Genomic DNA, 7140 nt, shown 5'->3' on the forward strand with positions numbered 1-7140 from the left:
GAGTCCTAAATTACTCATCTGTTGATTCATTTTGAAATTGAAAACAGGTCAATTTTCATTACCAGGACACATTTGAAGTGTTACTTTGTAACTGCTTGTTTAATTCACTTGGTGTATAAATAGCTATTAACGTTCAATACAAATAGCTATTTATGTAACAAGTACATAAACCAGGTTTTTATTGACAAGCCGATTTTAGTAGACGAGGGAGCGTAGCGACCGAGTCGATAAAAAAGGCGCGTCAATAAAGCCGGTTTATGTATGCGTTACATACAAGGCTTTATGTCTGATTGCAACAATTATTATAATTTAAAAAAATAAAAATTAAGGAAAACCAATTGCAAAATAAATTTCAGAAAATCTAGTCTACTTTTTCATTGTTACTGCAGTAACCCATTGTCTGTTTACACAAGTGAAAATTATTTTGATTTTTGGTGTTTGCGTTTAAAGTTGAAAAATGCAAGCTAGTACATCGAACCAAGCAGAAAGTGAGATAACAGAGATTCAGTGACGGCTCGTCAGGGACGGCAGGGTCGGCCAGGCCGTACCAAATAATTTGAGAAATAAGAAAAGATTTTTTTTTGAAAATCCAAATTTTTTATTAGCATTTTTGAAAAACTGATATGGTAAAATGTACTATAATTTATAAAAATTAAAAAATTAATAAACAAATAAATAAAAATAATTACTATTAATTTCTAATAATGAAGTCACAGTTTAATGTTTTAAATTCATCCCGGAGAGAAATTGTTTTACTATGTCAAATGCCTATATAGACACGGGCCCGGCCGGCCGATGCGTTGAAAAATTACCAACAGTAATCTACGAGCTACGGCTTTTGCTTTCCGATCGGTATATGGCTGCGTTAAGTTACAATTCTGGCGTAGATTGAAACACACAACATCGGCCCATGGCGCTCTGGCCGATTTTGCCGCAGACGCAGACGACACAATGGATGCGGCGCGCTCGTTTCTACTTATCGCTCTTTTATTTTATTCATTTCCATATTTACAGTTTTTCATTATCCTTAATTAATACCTTAATGTAAATACAAGATTCTGAATTATAAATTATTAAGAACTGATTAAAGAATTGTGCATGTCAAGCATAAAGTTTCAAAATTTAAGAAAGTCGTTAATAATGTAATTTAGTTGGGTAAAATTGGATGATTCAAACAATAAGTACTGCAATCTTTTTATCAATCAGTTGATCACATATATCTTAATACGGTATATTCCTAACTGTAGAGTGTTGAAATTGTATTCATCTCCTCTAATAAATAATATTTTACATAAAATAGCCCGTGAATTCCCGTATAGTTTCCACCCACGGTCGGCCGGCCGGCTCGGTTATAGCAATCCAACGTACTTGGACGATTAGTAAACCGAAGATGAACGAACGATGAATATTTTTGACCAGTGTTGGTTGCACGTTGGACGAAGCGCTTGATTGAATTGGTAAATAATTAAATATACTTATATTAATTCGTATAAAAACTCAGGATGGACACTTTTCGCAATATAGTTGACACGAATGGCGACTTGGTTAATTATTTATTAATATATAAATTTAAAGAATTAACTTATGGCCATAAAGTTTTTGTGAAGCAACGTTAATGATCGATTTGATTCAAACGAAGCCTGGTCATAATCGTGCATTTTCTAAAACACTACTGTAAATGTCCTTAGTTAGCTGGCAGCGAAACACGTAACAAATTATTTTGCTGGTATTGTTTATTATTTTCGGAATCCAAGAACCCTTATAATTCTAGTTAGTAGTTATGATAATTTAAAAGAAGTTCATCGTGCACTGGCCAAACGCAAAATTTCAAAGGAGCATATTCATTTGACTCTAAAATTTAAATTGTTCGGAAAACACAATATCGCAAATTCGTTGGATAGTGCCAGATACGAATACATATATAAATAAATACAATGAAACTGTTCGAGAAAACAGAATTATGGTAAAGCATTTAATAAATATGATTATTTTTCTGTCAACACAAGAAATGGCATTTCGAGGTAACGATGGAACAAGTGGTTCGGATAATCAAGGCAACTTTAAGGAGTTAGCAAAATTTGCTGCAACAATCTAATGTCAAATTTCAACAAATTCATTGATTCTTCTTCTGTTTTCACCGGGTTATCGAAAACAATTCAAAATGATCTAATTGATTCAATTTCCAAAATTGTAAGCCAAGTAATTCATAAAGAAATTAATGTTGCTACGTGTTTTTCGTGGGAAATAGATGGGACTACAGATATCAGTTGTTTTTTACAAATGTCTGTCATTTTTCGATTTGTTCCCAATGGTAAATTATTAGAACGATTTCTCTGTTTCTTAAATGTTAGTGAAGGATGAACTGCACACGATATTTTCAGTGTGTTAATGAATAGTTTTTCCCATTTTAACATTGAAAAAAAAATTAATCAGTGAAACATATTACGGGGCTGGGGCGATGGCGAGAGAATTGAATGGATTACAAAGAAAAGTTAAATCAATTGCAGCGCAAGCACTTTTTACGCACTGTTATGGACACAAAATTAATTTAGTGCTGCAAAACTCTTGTAAAAATATTAAAGAATGTAGATTTTTTTTCAAACGTATCAGGATTTACAGCTTTTTTTACAAAGTCAACCAAACGTACAAATCTCCTAGATAAAATTTGCAAAAAGAGATTACCTGGTAACTCAGAAACTCGCTGGAACTTTAAATCTCGCGCTGTAAAAACTTTATTTGATAACCGAACCACTTTGATTAAAATGTTTTTGATTTTATAATTGAGAATGTAGACGACTGGGATATTTCGATCAGGCAGTTTTTTCTATAGTTCAAAATAAATTGTCCGACATAACTTACTGTAACGACAGAATTCTCTCACTTCTATCCACTTTAAAAAGAATTCGAAATGAAGATCATTATTTTTCAAAGATATATTCTGATGTTGAAGAGATTGCTACTTTAAGATTGCTGATATAGCTCCTCCATCTGCGAAACGGCGTAAAACTGATTTAACAAATGACAATGACATTTTATTAACTAAAAAACGTTTACTAATTAAAGTTATCCTCATGTTTGGCCGACCCACGTTTTTTTGGCACGAGCCGTCACTGCAGAGATTGCTAGGAATGTTAAAGAGTCTTTACTATCATCAAAATCAAGACATTTATACGAAGAAACTTACAACCTTCATTGGAAGTGGTGCTCTAAAAAGAACGTCAAATCAACGTCGGAAGAGAGTATTTTGGTGTAAGTCACTACAGAGCTTTCCTCATATGAAAAGACATGGGGGCTGGCCTTCATCAATTGTAGCGGAGGGGTATATTGATAAAACTGCTAAAATTAACGTTGTGGAAAAAATTCTAGGCACAAATCTTTCGGAAAAAGATGTTGCTGAAGATATGCTCATGTGGAAAAGCAGAAGCAGTAATAGAAGCAGAAGCAGTAATAGAAACAAAACCAGTGAAATGCGACAAGGAAAATATCCAATATACGCTTTCTGGTAGTAGTTATGTTGTAAATATTAAACATTGCGATCATGCCTAGATTATTTTAGTTAGTAAGTTTGATTGTATTCACGAAAACTTTAATAAAAACAAGTGTAAAATAAAGTTGTCTTTATTGCACTAGTACCATAAAGTACCACATTACGGCCGCTAAATAATAAAATAAAGTAACGTTTATAGAGCAATCGGACATAAACAATTTTTCAGAACTTTAGTCTACACATGTTTTAAAAAAACTTCTTACTTGTAAACAGTGAATCATACATTATGTAAGTACAGCCGTCGTATAAGGCTGATGAGCAAAACATCAATTTGAATTGTGCATAAAATAACAAATAAATGCTTAAATGACATTAACTTGAACATGCTGTTGAAACTAATGCTGTAAATGTTTGTTTCATTGGCCTGGAAAAATTAAAATAAATACTAAATAATAATAATGTTCTTTTGGAGAAAAGTTTTATTGATAGATAATACTTTAGTTTATACAGTATCAGCTTAAGTAAACTCACAACTCAATATTTTATCTTGCCACCATTAGCGTGCAAACGTTTTTATAGCCTAGAAGACATGAAAAGACTAAATTCCTATGATAGTAATCCTCTTCCAGCGTAGAGATTTTGGATCTACCACCTGTTTGCCGATTTGTTTCAATTAAATTGCCCCTCGTGTTTGCAGTGTACGGGGACAATTCCCAACATTTATCAAGAGCTTTTTATTAAATTTACATATTTTATAGTTGTACTCGCCTTTAGTCAAAGGATTGTTTACGCCCTTGGACTATTAAAGGCTCTCTTCGTCAAAACTCAAACTTCGCCCATGGGCGTAAACTGTTTCTTCCTATCTTTCTAGGTAAATAAATATTACAGCTTAATGCTTTTCTTTACTTTAGCAACAGAAAACCAATCACTTAGTTATGTGTGAATTCTGGGAGTATTTACCTCAAACTAACGGACAATTTCAAATTTTTGCTGCATCTTTTGAAAAATGAGGCGCATAATTTTTTTTTCTGTCTACATGAGAAAGTGTGAGAAATCTTTGACGATTGTTTAACAAAAGCTTTCTTTTCAGACACAAAGTTACATTAATCTGTGCTTTAATGATTGCACTTTTTTAACCCCTAGACTGAAAAAGAGGAGTGTTATCACTTTGAGGCCCTGTGTGTGTCTGTGACACCGTAGCTCCTAAACGGATGAACCAATTTCAATGCGGTATCTTTCACTGGTTCAATCGTGAAAGGTGCTTTGCTTACTAGTGTGTCGAGTGATTTTATTTAAACAAAGAGAAAATTGCAATTCGTAGGGTGATCCAGTTCTTCTTTTTGAAGGGAAAACAGCTAAAGAAATCCATGAGAGGAATTTTCCTACAATGAACGATTTATATATTCTTCTTAAAGCCATTCGCTTTGAGTTCAAGAGCGGGAGAACATCCGTTGAAGACGCACTCTGCAGGACCAAAATCTTTCGTCATACCATAAATCACTGACAAAGTGTTCATAATAGGATTTTGGGCGATAGATGAATGAAAGTGCGTAAGTCAGCCGAAGTGAGATATGTAAAGAGTTACAAACAGCACTACAGTCAGTTAAAGTGCCTTGACTCCTCGATGAACATCGCTGAGGCTAACATCACTTGATCTGTCATATGGTGTCATAACAACTCCATTTGTTATTTTAAAAACATTTTTTATAACAATAAATTCTTGTGGTTCTCTGTACTTGTATGTGAATCGTACATTATGTAAGTACAGTCACTGCATAACACGTCACTACTGATGTGTAAACATAATCATCATTGATTTTAAGGGAAGTTTTCCTATGATCACAAAAAAAAGATACTCTGACCTAAAGTATTTTAAATCCACACTGCAGAATGGAATTCAAGATTGCACTTACTGCCTTGGTTATCTTTACCTTTGTTTTGCGTAAGGGCGCAAAAGCTAATCTAGAATGTTACTATTGCAATGGAAAATGTGCCGATCCTATAGAGACAAGAACATGCAGCTTCGAGTCAGAGAAATGTGTGACACGAACATATTTTAGAAGTAGGTAAAAAACACTTATAGAAACTATTACCTATTGAAATTTGTATTTTTTATTTGTATTTTTGTGCAGAAGGTTCCAGATGGGAAACGAAAGATTGCATGGAAGATTCTGAAGTTCATGAGTTTATGGAAATATGTGACGACCTAAGTGAACTAGGAGACGCCCACTGTAGAGTGTGTGATTCAGATTTGTGTAATTCGGCAGAAATGTACATTTTCTCTTTAATTTTATTATGCGCAACGACAATAATTCTTTGCAAAATTATGTAGTTTATTCTAGCATTCCGGAATGTACAAGTTTTTGTTTAGTAGAGTCTGAAAATAAAACAACTTTCTGGTTACTATTTAAGGAACAAAATTTGTAAAACTTTCGTTACTTGAATGTTAAAGTAAGTCTTTTTGATGTAACTGATCAATGGCATATTAGTAAATTTTCTTAGATAAACAACACGTCCATTTGAACTGCATATAAGTTAAAAAATATCTAGGCAAGCATTAAAACCAAAATTATGTATAGAGAACTTTGGTAATATTTCCATAATACCTATATTTTAGAAGTTTATGGGGTGCCATCCACAACAAATTTTGCCATATCAGTATTCTTTTCTGTGTTCTGTGTTCCATATGTGTAAATCGCGCTTCTCAGCTTACTACACATTAAAATACAGGGCAGTCAATTTTACTTCCCGAGAGTAAGCGAAGGAAATATTGTAATTGAGTCGGCGACCAACTCTCTATTTTTACGTTTTCTCGACTTTTCCGTTTCCCTCTGTCTATCTGTCCGTCTGTCCGTCAATCTCACCTCTCTGATTTATATTAGACAGATAATCTCCGAAAGTACTGGGCCGATTGTTGTCAAATTTTGGATTTATATTAAGGATGTCATGTAGATGGTAAAACGCTAACCAAAATTTGTTTAATCATCCCCACCAATAATGTGATGACATCACTTCAAAATTCTACATGTTAAATGGGTTCTAAATTGTATAAAATAGCATAGTTCTACACATGTAGTTTATGACTGCGTGTTGAGTTTTCACCCAAAACGTCCAGCTCTTTGGAAAAAATCAAAATTATAAAACAACATTTTGCAATTAAATTTTGAATCTGCAAAACCGAATGCTTTGAAATTTTGCAGATGTTTTAAGTTTACGATAGGCATGATAAATCTTTAATCAAAATATATTTACTTATCTCCTCCAAAAAATTGATGACGTCAGCTCAAAATCTTGTCGAATGCTATCTAAAATGTACAAAATATGATGAGTCTATAGTTCTGATTTATCATTCCATTCATATTTTTTAGATTTGCTTATACAGGGTGACTCAAAAAATTAATTCGTGAATTTATTTTATTGATTTAATCAGAAACTGCAAAATCGAATGCTTTGAAATCTTGGACATGTTTCAAAATTATCATAAGCATGGTAAATTTTCAAAATGTATTTGCTCATCCCCCCTAAAAAATTGATGACGTCAGTTCAAAATTTTGCTGAACAAATCCTTTCTTAAATGTGCAAAGTATTATGAGTCTATACTTGTGATTTATCGCTGCATTAATATTTTTTAGATTTGCTTATACGGGGTATCC

General features: G+C 33.1%; 1 long non-coding RNA gene across 1 annotated transcript; it reads left to right on the plus strand.

Moving 5' to 3' along the window:
* The first annotated feature begins 5176 nt into the window (after window positions 1–5176).
* Window positions 5177–5880, plus strand: LOC135133297 (uncharacterized). The gene is made up of 3 exons (XR_010281164.1): window positions 5177–5245; window positions 5311–5549; window positions 5620–5880. It is a non-coding gene; the product is annotated as an uncharacterized LOC135133297 (long non-coding RNA).
* Window positions 5881–7140: the final 1260 nt, after the last annotated feature.

The sequence above is a fragment of the Zophobas morio genome, unplaced genomic scaffold (genome assembly GCF_036711695.1).
Source record: "Zophobas morio isolate AGI-343-1 ecotype UQ-CSIRO unplaced genomic scaffold, CSIRO_AGI_Zmor_V1 ptg000021l, whole genome shotgun sequence".
In the NCBI taxonomy this organism is placed as follows: Eukaryota; Metazoa; Arthropoda; class Insecta; order Coleoptera; family Tenebrionidae; genus Zophobas; species Zophobas morio.